At 38.6% G+C, this 20,872-nt stretch overlaps 1 long non-coding RNA gene across 2 annotated transcripts; it reads right to left on the reverse strand.

Annotated features, from left to right (window-relative positions):
* Positions 1–1,189: 1,189 nt before the first annotated feature.
* On the reverse strand, positions 1,190–20,196 carry LOC141921292 (uncharacterized). 2 transcript variants are annotated; one of them, XR_012622638.1, is made up of 7 exons: positions 20,023–20,196; positions 18,781–18,840; positions 12,624–12,834; positions 11,295–11,426; positions 9,383–9,537; positions 6,662–6,998; positions 1,190–1,381 (listed from the first exon to the last, which is right to left on the reverse strand). It is a non-coding gene; the product is annotated as an uncharacterized LOC141921292 (long non-coding RNA). The 2 variants fall into 2 exon arrangements; XR_012622639.1 differs by lacking the exon at positions 20,023–20,196 and having other exon boundaries at positions 18,781–18,900.
* Positions 20,197–20,872: the final 676 nt, after the last annotated feature.

Below are 20,872 nucleotides of genomic sequence, written 5' to 3' on the forward strand. Positions count from 1 at the left end.
AAAGCAGAGCTTCTTGGTTGCTGAAGTGCAGCAGCTCCTGGCTGCCTTTGTTCTTAGGGCCTCACGGTAATTGGGGCCTTTGGCCAATGGGAGCCGCTATTGACTACAGGTCAGATTCGGCCTGGGTATAAATGGAGTCCCCTGGGGGAGCCATTTTTAGCTCGTCCCCTGGAGCTGCACGCTGAGGTCGAGGACTCTCCCCTTGGGTCAGGACGCTGCCCAAGGAAACTCCTCGAGGTGCCTTGGGTCAGGACGCTGCCCTGAGCAGGTCCTCGAGGTTGAGAGCCCTCATCTGTCAGGTGAGTGATAAAGCGTTTTGGGTTGCCATTAAACCCTAGGGAGTGGGGCTTTGTTCTACATTTTGGGTTGCCGTTAAACCCTAAAAAGTTGTTCTGTTCTCCTCTCTCAGACATTCGAACCTGTAATTTACGGAGAGCTAGTTAACTTATTAATAATTAATTTTTTATTTTTGGTGGTTGGTTGCTCATTTGGGAGCCTCCGTAACAACATTCATTTAAGACATAAGACTTGGTGACATTCTGTATGTTTCATCAATATACACAGAATGACGTTGCAATGGCAAGCACAAGTTCTACAACACTTCTGTGTTGCTCTGCAGACTGCATCTGTCCAGGTTTCAACCTCATAACCGAAGTAGAAGTGTCTATTCCTATTGTAACTAAATTAAAATCACTGGTGTTCAGTCTGATACACTCATTTCATCATTGCTGCCAACTGAAACCTGGTTAGCAGTCCCCAGATCCATTGTATCAGTGGGGTGCTACCAGCCTGGCTCCAGATTCTCAAGTACCTCTATCCAAACATATTGCAGAAGGTCTGGAGCATTTACATCAATATACCTTACATAACTGTTCTCAGACATGTATCCCAACAACACACAGTAGCAAGAAATCCATCAATCCATACCAAAAATTGCACTCTTTCCAACTGATGAAACTGCACCCTTGATGTTGAGGTGATTTATGTAAAATACTACTGTGGACTGTGAGGGCTCACCCACCCCTGAATTCTAAAACCTTCTTAGGACTCAACGTATTTCACATCAGATCTTTTTTCCTACTGACACCTATTTCAGTGTGACCAGGACTGGTGCTGACTAAGCTGCGTGGAGCATATTGTGGCCTCTGAAGATACACAAAAGATACTTCTAAAATATTCATCCAAAAATGATCTGAGCACCTCAGCAATGGAGTCTCCAGAATGCTTCTGACAGTTCACGGTTTGAGGTTTCAGGCCTGAAGTGACCCAAAGTTACTTGCCTGGCCTCCAGCTGCTGATCCAGGAGGTCACAGGTCTAGCAGAGGCACTGTGTCAGATCTGTCAGTCTTGTACAGATGTTTTGGATGCGTTTGGGCAACTCCTATGACACAAGATATATATGGGGTAACTATATCAAGCCCTAGGGATTTTCTTAATCATTAGCTGAATTTTTCTGACTGTGCTGACTAGATCTCCACTGCTGATGTCTTAGACACTTATAGAGTGTAGAACCCTGCACTCAGAAACCTGAATTTCTGTGCTTTATTCTCAATCTGAATCCTTTGCTTAAGTATGAAGGCAGTCTTGGTTATTTGTTTAAAAAAAGTAGAAGCCCGTAAGCGTAATTTCTGAGGTTCAGAAAGTTCTGTGGAAAATTAGTAGTAGTAGTAGTAGTACTACTGCTTTACTCTATTTTTATACTTTGTCCCTAAATATTTGCCATTGGTTACAGTGGTCAGTGATAGACAAATCAAGAAAAATATTTGTCCTTTTCCATTATATATATTTATATCTTTCTTGGGTTTTTATGAAGAAAATGTTGAAAATTGAAAAAAAGACATCCAAATACCATGGGTATTTATTCTGAACATGATAGTTTTATAATGTAATCAAATGTCTTCTTTTAAAACAGAATCTTGGCTATAAGTTTTCATTAGAAATTTGATTGAAGATACTGAGCTGTCCTTCTTTAATAAAATGTTTGTAGAAACATCAAAGGCTAAGCAGATTCCTTCACTTAAACAATGCAATTTCGCTTATAAAACATATAGTAATAGTTGAAATTTATGAGTAGTACTAGAACAATTAGCTGTATTTTTTAAATGTATAAAGGAAAAATAAAAAAGAGCTGAGAATCTCAAAGGAATGCTCAGCAAGATTGTCCAGGAGAGATAATAATTTCAGAATTCTTTCATATTTTTCATAGCCATAGTGTTTAATGCTTTACTAGCTCATAGAAATGATAGAGGTTAACCAGACATATAAAAACTGGTTTGAAAATGAATTTGTATGCACAGATAAAAGTACTTTTATGAAATTTCTTTTCAGCAGGTGCCTCATCGGGCATACTAGGATTTTATGAATCATTTATCTCATTTGGGAGGTACAATATGTGCGGGATGAGCAGAAAACTTGTTTCACAGGAATTTTGGACTGTAGATTAACATTTTGAATCAATCAATATTCATGGTGTCTCTTTAAGCATGAAAAATCTTTGCCATCTTAGATGCTAATGTAATGTAATAATAATGCTTTGCACCTACAATATCACCTTCCAACTAGGGGTCTCAAGATAGTTATCAGGCATCCATAAATTAAGCCTCAAAAAATCATTGTTACATCAGATTATTTTGCTGGAAAGGAAACAGGAAAAGAATGGTTCCATGTCTTGATAAAGGTTACAGAAGAAATATTGTGGAGGAAAGATGATAGAACCAAACACAATATTTCGGGTAAGTGTATCCCATTAAGTTACGTGAAAACTTTGCACAAGCTCAGGATCATTTCTCTTCTATTTGGGATATTCTCTAACCTTGCCTTAGTTTTCACTGAAGTGTCAACAGCGATGGTTAGGTCTTTGTATCTGGGGTGCTCTGTACTCAGACCCCAGTGAGAGATATGAAAAGTTCCAATTTTTCCTTCTATCACTGACCACATTGCCATGAATTATGTTTACCGCCTTACTGCTCAACTTCCTAATTCACTCAGGAGTTCCCCTAAAGGTTATTTATGGAATCATACACAAACATAATAGATCTGAGTAATAATGCTTTCTAGTGGCCAATATATCTGCATGTATTTTTATATAAATACATTGGGACAAATTCTTTCCTAATGGGAGATGGTATGGCTCCTTTGACGTTAAAGAAGCTGAACACATTTACCACTGTGTAGACCTAAGCCTTTTAAAATTTTAATCAGGAAATAAGCATACCACTGTTGCCATCAATTCAATCCTTCTCAGCAGAAAAGAACTATTATTAATATATTGAATAGTTTCCTTTATTTTTACATTAATTCTTGTCTTTTAATAATCAGCCGTGTAGACAAACTGATAGTTCTGAGCCAGTGCACAAATGCACTTCCATACCATGTCTGCTGTCTGTGTCTACAGCTCTGTGTTTGCAAGGCTTCTAATAATTTCAGAGGGACGAGTTTGAAATTAGTGCACAAATTGGATCAGTGCAGGTAAATTCAAACAATCTCTCTGAATCCAAAAGTAAGGTTCCTATTCTAGTCTTATGTAAACAAACTTAAAACAGCCCTTTTCTACAAATAAGCTATCACTCATGCTTCAGGAACTGCTGAAAAGTTGATGAAGATGATTCCTGAAAATCCATTTTATAAGAAAAAGACATAGAGAGAGTGTTCAAAGGTAGGAATTCATTTTCATTCTTCAGGAGAGAAATTTTCAAATAGATTTTTATAAGGAAAGGGAAATTGTATGGATAAACATATCAATTATTTAAAAAAAATAGGGAGGTCTATAAAGTATAAGAAGATGTCCCCAGAGTCCACTGATACTTCCAACATAGAGAAAATCTGTCAGGGATGTTTTGGGGGGGTTTTTTTGGTGGCCAATGGGAGTTATATAAATCCTAGAAAGATATTAACATTAAGCAGGCAGTCTTAACAATATCAGAGTTTCATGAAATCTTTTATAACAACTCCCACTAACAGAAGAGTCATCTCCTCATGAAAACAGAATTGACCAGCTAAAAGTTTCTTTGCCAGTGCTTTTATTCAGATCATCAACCTTGACTTGAAGTTGTCTTGTCTGGTCTCTAAAAAACATCAAGAAAATTTTTCCCCTATGCAAGAAAGGAAATCTATACGATTATGATTCAGCCAAGCATCTGCATGCACCTTTTGAAAGTACAGATAAGGTCAGCAGCTATGCACAAGTCAGCCTTCCAGTTTCGAAATGTCTGTGGTACTTACCATAGGAGCACACTTTTTTAACATGTTCACCCTCCCAATACTGCCTTGAGATAGTAAAGTTTTATGAAAATGAGTTAGACTGACCAACAAAGCTCCAGGTCATTAAAGGCTATTAAGCCTCTAACTCCCCCTGACTGCAGCTTTAGAGATCTGACCCAAGGACTTTGCTGAAGGTCACACAGATGTCTGTGGATGAACACAGAATTCAATCCAGCTTTCTAAATTCCCAGAATACTATTCTAATTACAGTTCCTCTTATCCCTATGCCTTAAGTAGATTGTTGAGATAATTTTCCTATATGAGCAATACTCTGATTTTTTGCATATAGATACATCTTGTCATTTTAAAACTACACACTGTTCAGTGCCAGAAATAAGGGGGATGGTGGCTGTTGGTTTTAAGTTGTTTCAATGAGCTTTAATACTGCATCGGTCAGGACTGTTACAGCCTTATTGAGGGTTCATATTCAGATAACACAACATTTTCTTTAGATTATGTAAGGCAATATTTGCATATATGTGAGGTAATCTTCTGAACATCTGCTTTGCCTGCACCCATCCCAGCCTCTCCTGTGTACACGTCTTATTTCTTATGTGCTCAGGTAGCCTGAGGAATATGTTTAGCTGCAGTCTCTGATTCAGACATTAGATGTCCCTGTGCACTGTAAAGGGTTCTGTGCGAGGTGTAGTCCCTGGTAAACAACACAGAGCTGAACTAGATCCGTTCTGGGAAGTCTGCTTGTTCTATTTATGCTTGCTACTATGCTGTTAACAGGTCTAATCCAGGTGATTACATATCCAGAAACACCAACTGGCTAATCCTAGTTAAATAGCATATTTTCTTTTATTCAGTAGGACAAGATACTGTCAACTGTCCTTTAAATCAGCCCCTTCAGTTTGTCCAGTTTAAATTAATAGCTTTACCAATAAGAACTAAAGATCAGATTAACTTGTTCATGTGTCATGAGCATCTTTGTATCTTCCTTTCCCTCTCCGCTTGAGCCTGTGCCTTTGTACAGCTTTTGCTCTCTACCCATCCTCCTTGTGCAATATGCAGTCTCCTGAATAATGGAGTAGATTCTGTGGGGATGAAAACCTGCTGGTTTTCTCATAAGTAGATTCTGTGGGGATGAAAACCTGCTGATTTTCTCATAAGTTTGCAGTTTCTCATTAGATTGTAATTCTGGATGCAGCAATTTTATAACCATTCCCCCTCATATTCACTACAAATTAGGAAAGCCGTAAAAAAGTAAGCAATTAATCATAAAATACAAACACGGGTATAAAATATTACACACTGATTCCCTTAAGACCATCAACAACTTCAACAGGACCACTGACTGCACAAATAAAGCAGAAAAGCTGTATTATATCAAAAGAATAATTTGCCATATCAACAGGAGGAATGCATTTTTGCAGTGCACTCAACAAATGGTGGAATTTTCAGCACTGACCATCAGTATCAACGTGTCCATTCTGCATTTGCGGATGTGAAATAAGCCTTGCAAAAACAGGGGAGAAACGGTGTTTTTCTGCCCTATCACTTGGCAAACCGAGCAACTGCTGCACAAATTTTCATATTTCCTAACGCTTCAGTAGCTGTGATGTGAATTTCACAAAGCCCTTTTATATTATGAAGTGGAAAATATATTCAGAAGCACCATAATTCCCTGATATTAAATGTTTTCTCTGTAAATGTAACAAAAGTAACAACTGTAGCAACAATTCTAATTACTTTCCTATAGCTATAGCACTGAAAGGAATGGTGGCATTTTAATAGAAATTTAATCTCTGCAGCTTAACAAAGATGTGTATTCCCATTATTTCCCATATATTACTTTATGTATTATGAACATGTGTAAGACTGTGTAGGTTTCCCCACCCTCAACACGCACCTCAGCAAAAAGCTTTTTAGTGAATCTTTTATGTGCTGCTGTTTTCACTATTACATTCTGTATAAAATGTCATAAATGAGCTATATATTTTTAAAAAGGTTCTGACAAAGTGTGTAAGTGTGATGATACATTCCCATTCTAAATTTGTATCAATCTTTGTAAAGGCCAGATGCGTTTAAATTCTTGTGTAAAAAATTTTAAGATGTCTATGAAACTACTACCTAGTTTTAGATTCCAGTCACAATCCAAAACAAATTCAAATCCAGAATCAAATCAAATAACTAGTTTGGCTTGGTATATTGTTAATACCATGTCTTTGCCACTTATTTATCATTTTAAGATTTCTGTCTCTGTAAATCGTAGCTGACAATATAAAGAGACTAATATATTTATTATGTTGAAGTAGAAAGCTATGAATATAACTCAAGAAAAGTATGTATCCAGGGCTTCAGTCATACGAACACATGCATGTGTGCTACACTTTGCTCACAAGTGGAATTGGTAGTTTTAATGAAACTGATTGTGTACTTTAAGTCAATTACATACCATTTTGTAGAACTCAAGCCGAAAAGATGATGGAATCAAGTCCCTTGTTAAGAGTACACTTGGGACACTTAGTTACAAGACCCTTCAGATTATAGCTCTCCATCTGTTGGGTGTTAATAGGAATTAGAATAAAGCTAATTTAAGAGCTGAAAGGCAATGCACTTTCACTAAAAAAGAACAAATCCAGTCTACTAAGAGGGTTTATGAGAAGAGGAATCAGTAATGCAAATATAAGATACTTATCTGATGTTGCTGGCTCTGTGCAATTTTCTGGAAGGAGAAGCTGTCTTCCAGTTCAGTCTCTGCAAGTTTTCAGTAGAACTGTCTGCATTCACATCTGAATGCCATAGAAGAAAATGATTAAGTCCCATGTGGGACTTTTCAGCTACTCTTACAAAACACTTAAACTGACAAATATTCTACAGCACACAATTTTTTGTGGAAAGTAATATAATTTAACTGATGCAATAAAATTAAGCATGTAACATAATACATAACAATTTAAATTTATGTGACATTAACTGCTTTTCTGCAGTAAAGCAGAATATAAATTGAAAACATTTCTCCTCCATTGTGAATAAAGACCCAGTTTTGAAGTAATATTGATGTATTACAGAAACCTTTCTGTACCTTTTGATAGGCTCTCTAATATTGAATGAGGAGCTATGTATCTTTGTTTTATGCTTCTCAGTCATCCTAGTGGTGGTAACCAATAGTTTGTTTTACAGACAACTATTAGTTCTGCCAGGTAAATCACTTAGACCTCTAGATCTAGGTATATGCAATCATCATTCTACACATTAAACTCCATTTTTATCCAGTCTGTTCCCATGAGACATGCAGCGCACATGGCTTCAATACAGCTTCTACAAATTCAGTAGCAAGATGTTTTTATTCACCAGTTTTGCTCATTTATTTATTTTGATGTGAAATTTGCTTGGTAAGCAGTGTTTCCAAGGTGCAACAGGAAATCAATATCAAAAGTGATGCTGGGGGAATTCTAATGTATTTGGAATTTTTTTATCATGTTATTTAATCTATGTTACATTTGTTATCAGGAATCTTTTTGTCACATATGTGATAAGACTTTTTGTTACTGCATAAGAAAAATGAATACTGATAAGGGGTTATTACAAATGTTGAAAATTTGATCAGGTTGTCATATTGTAGAAGAACAGAAGCCTCTTTCTAGATTAAAAAAATTACATTAAGAAAGAACATGGAGTACACTAGTTCTCTTTCATTGCTGATGTAGGAATATCAACAGTAGTCCTAGTCACAGATTTGTAAAATATTTGTGAGATTTCATCTCAGTTTATGTCTCCCATCCTCTCGCCTGGTTTAGCAAAGTTCTAGGATATTTTAGGTATTTGACCCGTATTTCCTGAGTGTTTATACATGGCACCATATTCCATTGCTTTCCATCATTGCTATTTCTCACATTGCTGTTATTAAGTGTTTGCTACTACTGGACCTCCTGTTTCTCCTCTCTCTACTTCTTCCTTATGATGCGTTTTATTTCATTATGATACCTGCATTCCATCCTCTTTTTATTGTGCAGGTTTTTTGGGGTTTCTACACTCGCTTTCACATTATGCTTCTGGATGAAATCCTGGTCACTGTGAGGAATTTTTGCTAATCACAGTGGGATTTTTTCTAACCATGTCCATAATAACAAGAATTCAGTCTTTTAATCTATGCAAATTAACTTCTCTTTTCTGACCTCCATGTGTCATATTACTTAACTTGTTTGAAGATTTTACTGACTTAGATAAGTTACATTTTATAGCACAGAGTTTAAAGACACATGTAATGTTTCTCAGAAGTGGCCACTGATCTCTCCATATCCTAACAGTGTTAGACTTTCTGTGAAAGGGTGTATCTCACACTTAAATCCATTCTGTGGTATAAACTGAGTCCCACTTCTGTGTTGCAGGAGTAGATTTGACAGATGTCTGACCCCAAATCCAGACAGCACTAATCCCAAAACTACAGTCCTGAACATATCAGTGTGGGAAACTGCCCCACTTGACAGCTAGAAAGCCTGGCTATCAATAATTTGTACTGCACCCTGCCCTATATATCTGACCTGAAACCCTGACATGAAACTTAGATCAATCACAGATCCCACAAGCTCATTCATGAAAGCCATTAGTATAAAAAAAAAAAAAAAAAAAAAAAAGTTTCTTCTTACTAAGTATTGTTCTGTTTTAAAATCAGCTGTCTAGACTGCATTACTACTACTAAAACACAACAATGCCCATTCAGGAATTTCAGCTTAGTGAAGTATTCCCTTGCATTGTTCTTACAAAGGGTTGGATTTCCCAAAACAGTTAATTCTTTCCAGCTAAGAAGAGAGAACCAACCTCAACACTAAGGTATGTAGACATGTTTGCCTTGGATAAAATGAGATCCAGGGAAAATAATACAGAAAGAAAAATGGGGATAAATAGGAATTTGACATTATCTTAAACATGAAAGTAGGACAGAATGTTGCTTTCTCCTTGTTCTTGTAGTCTAGACAATCATATGTTCATTACCTTCCCAGGATAAAGCAAACACCTTATAGACAAAATTCCTACAAAGCAGGGCCATTTGACTGATGAATACTTCAAAGGTATTTGAGCAAATGGCCCTCATGGAGACCCCACAAATTATTTTCAGAGTAAATTTAGGTCCCAAGAAAGCAGGAACTTCTTCACATACAACGAGCACACTTACCTATGTGGAGACTGTAGGACAAGATAAGACAGCTGCTAAAACCCTGCATGGGCTCCTCATGAAAGATGCTACCACGGACCTCAGTCTGGGATTCCACATGTTCTGTGCTTCAAATAAGGATGACTGCACTTGATTTAAACTAGATAATTCAGCCACTGCCAAAAAAAAAAAAAGTACTATGGAGCTTTGTACTGCCTGGCTGCTTAGTTTTTTTCTTGCCTTCACAGACAATGCTGAGTGTGTGCTGCTGTGGCTTCACTGCTAGCTGCACATAAACATGGATGGACTTCGGTATTGCTGCACAAGTTACAGAAGTTATCATAAATGTTCATTCAAACTGAAACCAGAGGCATCTGTGAATAAACACAGGGCAGTGGCATCCCTCCAAAGACACTGTTCCCTTTCTTTCATCCCAAGCTATTCAAACTGTTTGAGGAAGTAAGTTAGAGCTGCTACCCAGTGCCACATATCTCCATGTCCTCACATGTGAAGACAGGTCAGTGAGACCTGTTGGTTTTAAATGTTAGTCTATAAAATGTTTTCATGGAAGCCATCACCCAGAAAAACATCTGAGCCCCATAAAAGCTTCCAGCCTGATGAGGTGGTGGTCAGTTTCACAAGCAGGACCTGTTTGCGGAAGCAGGATCCCAAACAGATCTCAAACAGACAGCAGTAAAATACTTGCCACTAGCATCCTCAAGGCATGGCAACAGCAGCCTCTGTGACCTTCAAATATGGTGTGATAATAGTATTTATTATATTTGTTACCACAGTGCTTATAAAAGTGGGGCTTGACACAGCACCCCTACTCTACAACAGCTTCTTATCCAAATAGACAAGCAGATAAAAGCTAGAGAGAAGGATTAAATATACAAACAGAGCAAGAAGAGTAACAGCCTGCAAATTTCATGTCAGTTCAGCTACTTTTGTTTACCTGTCCTTTGGGCAGAGTTTAATTAGTAAGAGATTAGTTGATAGAAAGATAGAGGACAGGGGATGTTAAAGATAGGCATGAAAGAGACAATGCAATGGCCAGAGGGGAGGAGGCGAGGCACACAGAAAGTGGCTGGAGTGAGCCTGAGTTCAAGGAGTCTGTAAGAAAGGAAGCTCAGGGGGTAGCAGGAGGTGGCTGCATGGCACAGGGGAGAGCTACTCATAACCAGAACTGTAAAAAGCAGTCTGATGTCTGTGGTGTTAAATGTATAGGGACAAAGGCACTATCTTGTCTTGCTTCTAACATGTTCATAACAAAGAGGCAGCCCTGTATGGGTAATAAGGATACTCAGCCAGTCCACAGTGTGTCTCGCATAGCTGCTATACAAAAAGTTTTGGGGTTTTAACTTCTTCTGTGCCAAAATCAGCCTAGAGCTGGCTCCTCCAAAACTATTTGTCTGGATAAGAGTCGATGTGGTGCAAAAAGCTGATGCATCTCAGGGCTGAGGCAGGAGGAAGTCACATAAGATCCTCTTCCTTCCGCATTGAGCAGAGCACCAAGTCCAGCTGAAAACAGGGCCTGGTTTCTGGAGCCTGCTTTGGCTCCAGGAAAGGCCCTCATTGTATTGTGGCATGGGGAAGCTGGTGGCCACTATGGGAAACTGAAGATAACAGTGAAGAAAGAGGAACTGGAATGAAAAAGATGTCTGGAAAGGAGCTAAATGTTAACACAAATGTTAACCTCATGTTAACACTATCCAATGTAGGGGGTAGAAAGAAGGTACAGTGCTGTCATTTATTTTTTCCTAATAAAAAGATAAGCTATTCAGCCTTTCTAAATGATAATTCTCTTGTGAATCTTAAAGGCAGGAGCTACCTATATTTTGTTGTAGCCATCAGTGAAATGCAGAGGTAAGGAAGGAGGAATTGCCAGAGGAGGGTGGTATTGTATAAGATAAAATAAGTAGCTGCTGCTTACCTTGGAGTTACCAACCAGGCGTAGCTTATAAACACCATAACAATCCTCCACTCCACTCTTAGCTTTCAGAATAACACACCATATTGGGCTGGAAAGCAACTTCAGGCTAAGAACATGGAGGAGATGAGAAAACTGTGGAAAGAAGCAGAATGAAATTAAGAGATGGGATGAAATAAGAAGGACAGAAAGGAGAGAAAACATAAATGGAGAGGGTGGAAACCTGAGGAAAAGAGACCAGACAAGAGGCCAGATGGTCACCAGGGCAAAGGATCAAAAAATGGTTCTTGGGTAAATTACAACTTGGTGGAGTATGTGATTTTTAAAAATGGAGCAAAAGATCAGAGAAAAATTGAATATTTAGGGTTCATTCTGGACTGAAGGAGAATGAACAAGGAACAATAGGTTTTGTGTACAACAGATTTGCTGACCCAGCTTCTCCCTTCCTGCCATCCATATGCACCATCAATGTCATGCAGAGGGTAACTGTACCCTAACTGAAGGATGCAGTTATAAACTGGTAGTAACTTAAGCACAACTGATCCTGTTTATACTGTGAAAACATTTTTGAACTCTCGTTCTATTACTTTGATCAGTCCTGTGTATTCTTTTTTGTGAATGAGCGATCTTATTTGAGCATTTGTAGAGTGTGCCTTGAATTGTTGAAGCCTAGTTTAGGCATCACAGTAAGTATGATGATTAAAAATTAAAAACCTGAACAGGCTATTAACACCATTTCTAACAGTACACACAAAGGAACTTTTTCCACATCACAGAATTCTGTTCCAGAAATGAACAAATTCTAGAATTTTTTTTTATTCTTACTCAGTCTAAAGTTTTCTTTCTTTAAAATGTAATTTCAGCTTTCTAGACTTGATAAACTTCTAAATAATTCTTCCTGTTCTGTGTGGGTTATACTCTAAAATCTTTGTGTGAGAATATATTTGCCATGTCAAAGAATTCCATTGAAAATACTGTTTGAAGCTGAACCTGGCTTATAGAGGCCCTACTATAGGCTGAAGTGGTGCACAAATGAATTTGAAAAATAGTTACTTGCCTCTTTACATGGAGTTGTTTCTGTTCACTGGCTATGAGTATCACAGAACCACAGAGTGACTGAGGTAGAAAGGGCCCTCTGGAGTTCTCCTAGTCCAACCCCACAGTAAGACCAGGGTCAACCAGAGCAGGTTGCTCAGGACCAGGGGTTTGAGATTTTCCAAGTACAGAGACTTTATAACCTCTCTGGAGATCACTGTCCCAGTGTTCGACCACCCTTATATTAAAAAAGTCTGTTCAAATGGAATTTCTTGTATTTCAGTTTGTGTCCATTACCTCCTACTCTTTCACTGGGCAGCACTGAGAAATCTGGTTCTGCTTCTTTACTCTCTTCCATCAGGTATTTTAAAATGTTGTTAAGATTCCCCCCTGAGTCTTCTCCTCTGAAAGATAAACAATCCCAGCTCTATTCAGCATGCAGAGTAACACATGTATAATGCATTTGGCCTTGTAGAATGAAACTGCAAACACTTCCAGAAATACAAATCTGCAAGAAAGAAAAATAAATGGAAGTGAGAGGTAATTGGCATCTTCATAGAAAAGCAAGGCTGCAACCTTACTAAATAATATATGATAACTTCTCAAGCTGTTTAATGACATTGAAAAACCAATTTTTAAATATGAGAACAACTTTACAGTTACTACTTTTGAAAACAATAAAAATATACCTGTCTTCACAGAAAATAGTCATAACGTATTCAAAATTTTTCTGTTTGGAATGGACATTGAATAAGAACTCACCTAACTCGTATTTCCCTTAAAGTTTGTCAATATCAAAATATCAAAATGAGAAAGGGCAACCGAGTAACACAAACAAGAACTATAACATGATTTGAAAGAACTAGAGCAAATATTTCCATATCCTTAGTCTGTATTGGCTGCATTTTCAAAAATGTAGCTGTAAGATGCAGAATAAGCTCAACTAGCACAGAGCCCTTTGGAAAGAATGTAAAATAATAATAATACAACTTTATTTAACAGTCTAAGATAAGATGACTAGTGATACAAGGAACAAAGCATAACCAGAATAATGGTAATGTCACATTGGTAATGTTATACTGAATAAACCATAAAGGAGTTTATTGGTGGCAACCACAACCCTGAAGTTAACTGTGTGAGATTCCATGGAGGGATGCAGCAGCAACAGTACTGGGAAAAAACAGCTTCTGCACATACACAGAATTCATTATGTAAATAATGACAAGCATGATACTGTCAGCTGGATAGAAAAGAGATAGGAATCTATCAAACACATAAAACAAGCTTGTTAAATGAGAGGCCAATACTTGTAAAGCTAACAGAAAAGGTCTTTCACAGCAATCCTGAGTTCAAATACAGTAGGTTTATTAGTGAAAGTAACAGAAGCAAAAAGATATAGGTAACAACAGTGTTTAAATTACTTAAATTTTTCTCCAAGCCTTGCTAGGCCTAGTTAAATGCAACCTCCACACTACTTCTTCCAATTTTCCTACATTTTGTTAAGAAAATACTGGGAATTAAATTTGGATATTTACTTTTGCTGGAACTAAGTGTTCTCACAGCCATTAACTCTGTGAATGACAGTTATCATCACACATACAGATCAGGAAGTTTCAGGGTATGGTCAGGCCCATAAGAGTCCTACTGACTGTCACCTGCCCCTTGCTGAAGACAAAAGCAACATCTATCCCTCCTGAAAAAGGAGAGTAAGAAAATTTTAAGATAAGTATAAAAAAATATATAGTTTCCACCATAAAGATATTAAATTTCCATGCATTAGCACATGTTTTTATCTTTCTGGATAGGTTTTTAACTTCTCTCCTTTCAACAGCTTCAGTGTCACACAACACTGGTGCACATACTAGGATTTTTTGCAAGACTTTTTCTTGAGACAAAAACTCTTGCCTACTGATCAGTACTGTGCACAGGAAGTATGGTCGTTTCATACTTCACTCTCATGTGGTAAATCTAGAAAGTAAAACACTGATAAACAAATGCAGGCACTCTGCTTGACAAGGAATAATTGAAAGAAAAACTGTGAAAGAAAAAACTGAACAGAGAGGTTAAGCAATAAAGAATAACTGCTGACTCACACAAATGCTCTCAAAGAGGGAAAAACTAAGCTAGTATAAAGATACAGGCACACCTAACACTTTAGATATCTCCCTTCTTGCCTTCTCACTCACTACTAAACATTTCCCGTTACCACAAAAAGCAAATGAGCTACCAGCTACTCCTATGATTCCTGCTTCTGATTAGACAACACATATTGTAAAAGACCACATCTCTGCAGCCTTGCTTCATAGAATCATAGAATGGTTAGGTTGGAAGGGATCTTAAAGATCATCTCGTTCCAATCCACTGCCCATCTAACCTGGCCTTGAACACTTCCAGGGAGGGGGCATCTACAACTCTGGGTAACTTGTTCCACTGTCTCATCATCCTCACAGTAAATAATTTCTTCCTTATATCTAATCTAAAACTATCCTCTTTCAGATGAAAACCATTACTCCTCATGCTGTCACTACACTCCCTGATAAAGAGTCCCTCCGCATCTTTCTTGCAGGCCACCTGTAAGTACTGTAAGGCCACTATAAGGTCTCCCCAGAGCCTTCTCTTCTCCAGGTTGAACAACCCCAATTCTCTCAGCCTGTCTTCAAAGGGGAGGTGCTCCAGCCCCCTGATCATCTTTGTGGCCCTCCTCTGGACTCACTCCAACAGGTCCATGTCCTCCTTATGTTGGGAGCCCCAGACCTGAACACAGTACTCCAAGTGGGGTCTCATGAGAGCAGAGTGGAGGGGGAGAATCACCTCTCTCAACCTGATGCCACACTTCTCTTGGTGCAGCCCAGGTTGGCTTTCTGGGCTGTGAGCACACATTGCTGGTTCATATTCAGTTTTCCATCCACTAGTGCCCCCAAGTCCTCTGCAGGGCTACTCTCAATCCACTCATCACCCAGCCTGTATTTGTGCTTGGGATTGCCCTGATCCGTGTGCAGGACCTTGCACCTGGCCTTGTTGAACTTCATGAGGTTTGCACAGACCCACCTCTCAAGCCTGTCAAGGTCCCTCTGGATGACATCCCTTCCTTCCAGAGTGTCAACCGCACCACACAGCTTGGTGTCATCGGCAAACTTACTGAGGGTACACTCAATCCTACTGTCCATGTTGCCAACAGAGATGTGAAACAGCACTGGTCCCAATACTGATCTCTGAGGAATGGCACTCGTCACTGGTCTGCACTTGGGCATTGTGCTGTTGACCGCAACACTTTGAGCGTAACCATCCAGCCAATTCCTTATCCACCAAGTGGACCATCCATCAAACTCATGTCTCTCGAATTTAGAGACAAGGGTGTCATGCGGGACAGTGTCAAATGCTTTGCCCAAGTCCAGGTAGATGACGTCAGTTGCTCTTCCCTTATCCAGTAACACTGTAACACCATTGTAGAAAGCCACCAAATTTGTGAGGCACAATTTGCCCTTAGTGAAGCCATGCTGGCTGTCACCAACATCCTTATTTTCCACATGCCCTAACATAGTTTCTAGGAGGATCTGCTCCATGATCTTGCTGGGCACAGAGGTGAGACTGACTGGCCTGTAGTTCCCTGGGTCTTCCTTTTTTCCCTTTTTAAAAATGGGGACTATGTTTCCCCTTTTCCAGTCAGTGGGAAATTCAGTGGACTGCCACAACTTCTCAAATATGATGGGTAGTGGCTTAGCCACTCCATCTGCCAGTTCCCTCAGGATTCACACGTCCAATGGACTTATACACCTTCAGGTTCCTTAGATGGTCTAAAACCTGATCTTCTCCTACAGTGGGTGGTTCTTCCTTCTCTCAATCCCTGCCATTGCCCTCTGTGACATGGGTGATGTGGCTGGAGCACTTTTCAGTGAAGACTGAGGCAACAAAGTTATGGAGTACCTCAGCTTTCTCCATATTCCAGGTAACCATGTCTCTCATTTCCTCTGGAGAGGGCCCACATTGTCCCTAGTCTTCCTTTTATCACTGATGTACCTATAGAAGGTTTTCTTTTTGCCCTTGATGTGCCTGGCCAGATTTAATTCTATCAGGGCTTTGTCTTCCTAACCTGATCCCTGGCTGCTTGGACAGTTTCTCTATATTCCTCAGAGGTATCTGTCCTTGCTTCCACCCTCTGTAGGCTCCTTTTTGTGTTTGAACTTGTCCCAGAGCTCCTTGTTCATCCATGCAGCCCTCCTGGTGTTCTTACCTGACTCCCTCTTTGTCAGGCATCGCTCCTGAGCTTGGAGGAGGTGATCCTTGAATATTAACCAGCTTTCTTGAACTCCACCATTTCATGGTCACTGCAGCCAAGGCTGCCATTGAGCTTCACACTCCCCACCAGCCCCTCCTTGGTGACAACAAGGTCCAGCATAGCACCTCTCCTCATTGGCTCCTCTATCACTTAGAGAAGGAAGTTATCATCAATGCATTTCAGGAACTTCCTGGATTGCTTATGCCCTGATCTGTTGTCCCTCTGTCCCTCCAACAGATATCGGGGTGGTTGGAGTCTCCCATGAGGACCAGGGCTTGTGAACGTGAGGCTGCTCCTATCTGTCTATAGAGGGCATCATCTGCTCGGTCTTCCTGGTCGGGTTGCCTGTAACAGACCCTCACTATAATATCTCCTCTTCCTTTAATCCTGACCCATCTCTTGGTCAGCTCCTCATCCATCCCCAGGCAGAGCTCCAGGCACTCCAGCTGGTCATTGACATAGAGGGCAACACCTCCTCCTTGTCTCCCCTACCTGTCCTTTCTAAAGAGCCTGTATCCTTCCATTCCAACACTCCAGTCATAGGAGTCATCCCACCACATCTCTGTGATGCCAGTAAGATCGTTGCCCTGCAGGGCTTCATGTAAAGAGACATATCTGATAGCTTAAATTTTTTATACATGATAACTACAATGTTCAACTGAATTTGCTACACTGCTGAGGACAGTTAACTCTATCAGCTAAATCTAGAGAGATCCTTTCCGAGCATCAAGAGAAAATCAACTTGTCAAGCATGGCAAGAAACATGTTTCAGTTTGTTACGGCTCCCCATGATAGATGCTTAAGCAGCTCCAAGAATAACAGAAAGTTGTGTATTGGTATGCAAGAAAGTGCTTGATAATCTGTTTGAGCAGATATACTGTAGTTTTTATCTACACTGACTGGAAGTTAATGGTCAGCTTGCTGTATCGCTGCCCACTAGAAAAAAAAAAACACATTTTAATCTCATTTTGATGTTTGAGTAAGAGTAGTTGTGCTGGATTAGATCAAAGACCCACTTAATCTACTATTTTATCTACATTTATGGCAAATAAATTGATAGGAAAATAACATAAGGAACAGGCAAGCAAAAGTGATCCAGTTCCTAACTTGTCATCACAGTGTTTAACAATCATTAACGAACTTTGTGCAAGAGGTTGCAATTGGAACAGCATGTGTATCCCATTCCTTGATGGACCTAATCTTCATGAATTTGTCAAATTCCTTCTTATTCTTATATAAAGGAAGGAAATTTTCATAAAATGCATAATTTAATTGAAAAATTTATTATCCCAGCAAGCTGCAGAGACCAAAAATATAAAAGGCTCAGGAAGAAGGTAGATAATAGCTGCCTGAAAATTAAATTTGGTATTTTCCTGTTCTCTTATTACAAGAAAAACTAAGTAATTTAATAATTTCTTCAACCTTTCTGTCATGTCTCAGGCCAAAGACTCCTAGCCTGTGTAATATTTCCTTATATGTAAACCATTCCATTCCTCTGATAATCTTCGCCACCATCACATTAACATTTCTAATTTTACTAAGTATTATTGCTATTGCAGGACCAGAGCATCATGCATGATATACCATTTTATTGAATAATAAATACATTGTTTTCCTTCCTATTCCTTTCTAATAAACCACTAATATTCTATTTCTCCTTTTGATCATGGCTAAAGATTGAGCTGCCATTATCAGAAAATTATTCTTTTGAACTCTCCTTGCCAAATGGCTATTACTAATTTCAGAACAAATAATTATCTGTTCATTGATAGCATTATTTTTTTCCCATGGATATATTTTATCTGCAGCTTTGTTATCCATATTCAGCAGTAGGACACACTATTAGTGTAAATCTTAATGATCCTGAGCAATGCCTGGTGTATGCTGCCTGCAAGGTACCAATCTGGCCCCTATGGAAATAATGAATACCAGAAAAAGATTTGAAGTTATTTAGAATGTACTTCATAATTATATATCTCCCCTTTCGTGGGGTGGGACAAGTGTCTCAGGTAAATGCAGTATAGAAATTATAAGGAAAACAGTTAGCTAGACAAGTAGGAGAATTACTCAGGACAAATAAAACCAGAAGCCAAACTTAGGTGGTATAGAATCTGACTTGCTATGCATAGCAACATTTAGATCATCTTTATGCGACAACACCTTGAGCGCCAGACTTACCAACAATTTACATAAAAATCTTGTCAACGGAGTCCTTGATGGCCTAAACTGTCATTTTTTCTACAAGCAAAGGAAAGAGCTTTAATTGAATTTAAACAACACAACAGTGTATTATTCTAGATACGTGCAGAAATTCAGTTAAGTGACCATTAACAGGTCTGATTTAACTGATTTACAAGCACTTATCCTGGGTGAATGGATACTTTAGCATACAGTTTTGCCCTTCCCATGTCTTGGTAGTATATTTGTAAAGCACTATTGAATTTCAGTAGAATTTTTTTAATCGCCTCTTTAACAATATATAATTATTTTTGACAGTAAACCAACTAAAATAAATACTTCTAGATTAATTGTGACCGATAATTAAATACTACAGTACGTAGAGATGGAGTGGTCCCGAGATAATATTGCTTTAGCTTTAATGAGTGTTTATCATTCTTGTTTGCTTCCACTGTGGCAGTTATCAAGGTTAGTTCCAAAATTTCTTAATTAAATGGAAATACATAGAAGGCACTGCCTTAACAGAAAACAGTTTAAAATATTTATGATTTAAACATCATTTCAAAGTATGCAGACTGCTGCCTTACAAATTTTTTGTCACAGTTTACCTATGGAGCTCAATATTCTCCTTAAGTCCTACCTTGACACTAAACAACACTGTGGTGTGTTGTAGGATTGTTCCTGTTTCTTTATCTCTGAAAGACAGGAGTATGTTTTTAAATGGAAGCTTTGATAAAGGATTTCTGATTTCTGGCTCAGGCTTGACTGGCTCAGTCTCTGCACAGTAATTAAGTAATAGTAATTAAGTAAATCTCTTTATTGCACATTTTCAACATGTAGTCTGATGCTTAAATTAGATTCCTAATGGAATTAAAGAATCACATTCCTACAAAACTCCATAGGGAGTTTGGTACCTAGGGTGCTCTGAGGAAATAATCTGACTTTCACCAGTCCCACACTTTCAGATGTCACCAGAAACAGCAGATTCCACCACCCTCAGAAAAATTCCCTACACTTCTAATTGTTGCAGATTGAGACCTGAAGCAACTAAAAATAAGATAACATATGGGGAGGGAACTTCATCTTTCAACTACAAGATGCTTATAAATGTTTGCTAAAGCTTACCTGGTTCATAGAGGTAGTACTTATATGACTACACTATATACCATATGATTATGATATATAAAATATCTGAAGACAAATATTGGCACTGCTAAAGAATGATCCTTATGTAATACTCACATTTTCTCCAGTAAAAATTCTGATCATCTCCACTGGTTCTTTGCATTGTGCTGCTGGCAAGGTATTCTTAATTTGTTGTTAGAACAATAAAACAATGTGCATGAAATAATATACATAAAGCATTAAAATGAGCACTGAAAATCAAACAAGATCATGGAAACAAAAAAATCAGGTCTTGTCTGGTCCCAGCCCAGTGTCTGTACTAACTGGTCTCAGTAGTTAAAGTTAGGCAATCTTGGGAAGAGAGGGAGGTTACCATTGTTTAAACCCTAAGTAAAAATAGAATGCTGATTGGGTTCAAATGAAGGTTGTTCTTAAATTAATTTGTACTTACAGATTCTTGCTGCCAGTCTAAATACTTCCTATGTTAAAACACAGTTGCACAAAAATCTCTAAGGGGACAGACCATTACAAATGCCCACCTGGTAGCTTTTTTAGGTGTCATGCAACAGTAAATAACATTCTGGAAAATAAAAAGTAACTATAGAACACTTCCACATGTCAAATATGTAACCAGAATAGTTATTTGGGAAACTGGAACAGAGCTGTTTCAAGAGTGTATTCACTCACTGCCAGTTCTTGGCCTGGTTGTAGCTATGCGCTCGAAACATCATTTCCCACCACTGTTACTTATTCTCCCTCCGTGCAGCACCTTCCCTCCCCCACTCCAGTTTGACATCAGATTGTGCCAGCCTTGAACACTGCTGCAATTTACTGCTGAGTCACATCATTTCACTGCTGTCACAGAACATCATCATCACTGCTCTGATAGGAATATTGCAACAACCTTTTGGTATGAGAAGAGAGAGTCTTCCAAGACACAAGCACTGGAAAGGCTGAGTATAGTATG

Source organism: Strix aluco, chromosome 3, assembly GCF_031877795.1.
Source record: "Strix aluco isolate bStrAlu1 chromosome 3, bStrAlu1.hap1, whole genome shotgun sequence".
Lineage (NCBI taxonomy): Eukaryota > Metazoa > Chordata > Aves > Strigiformes > Strigidae > Strix > Strix aluco.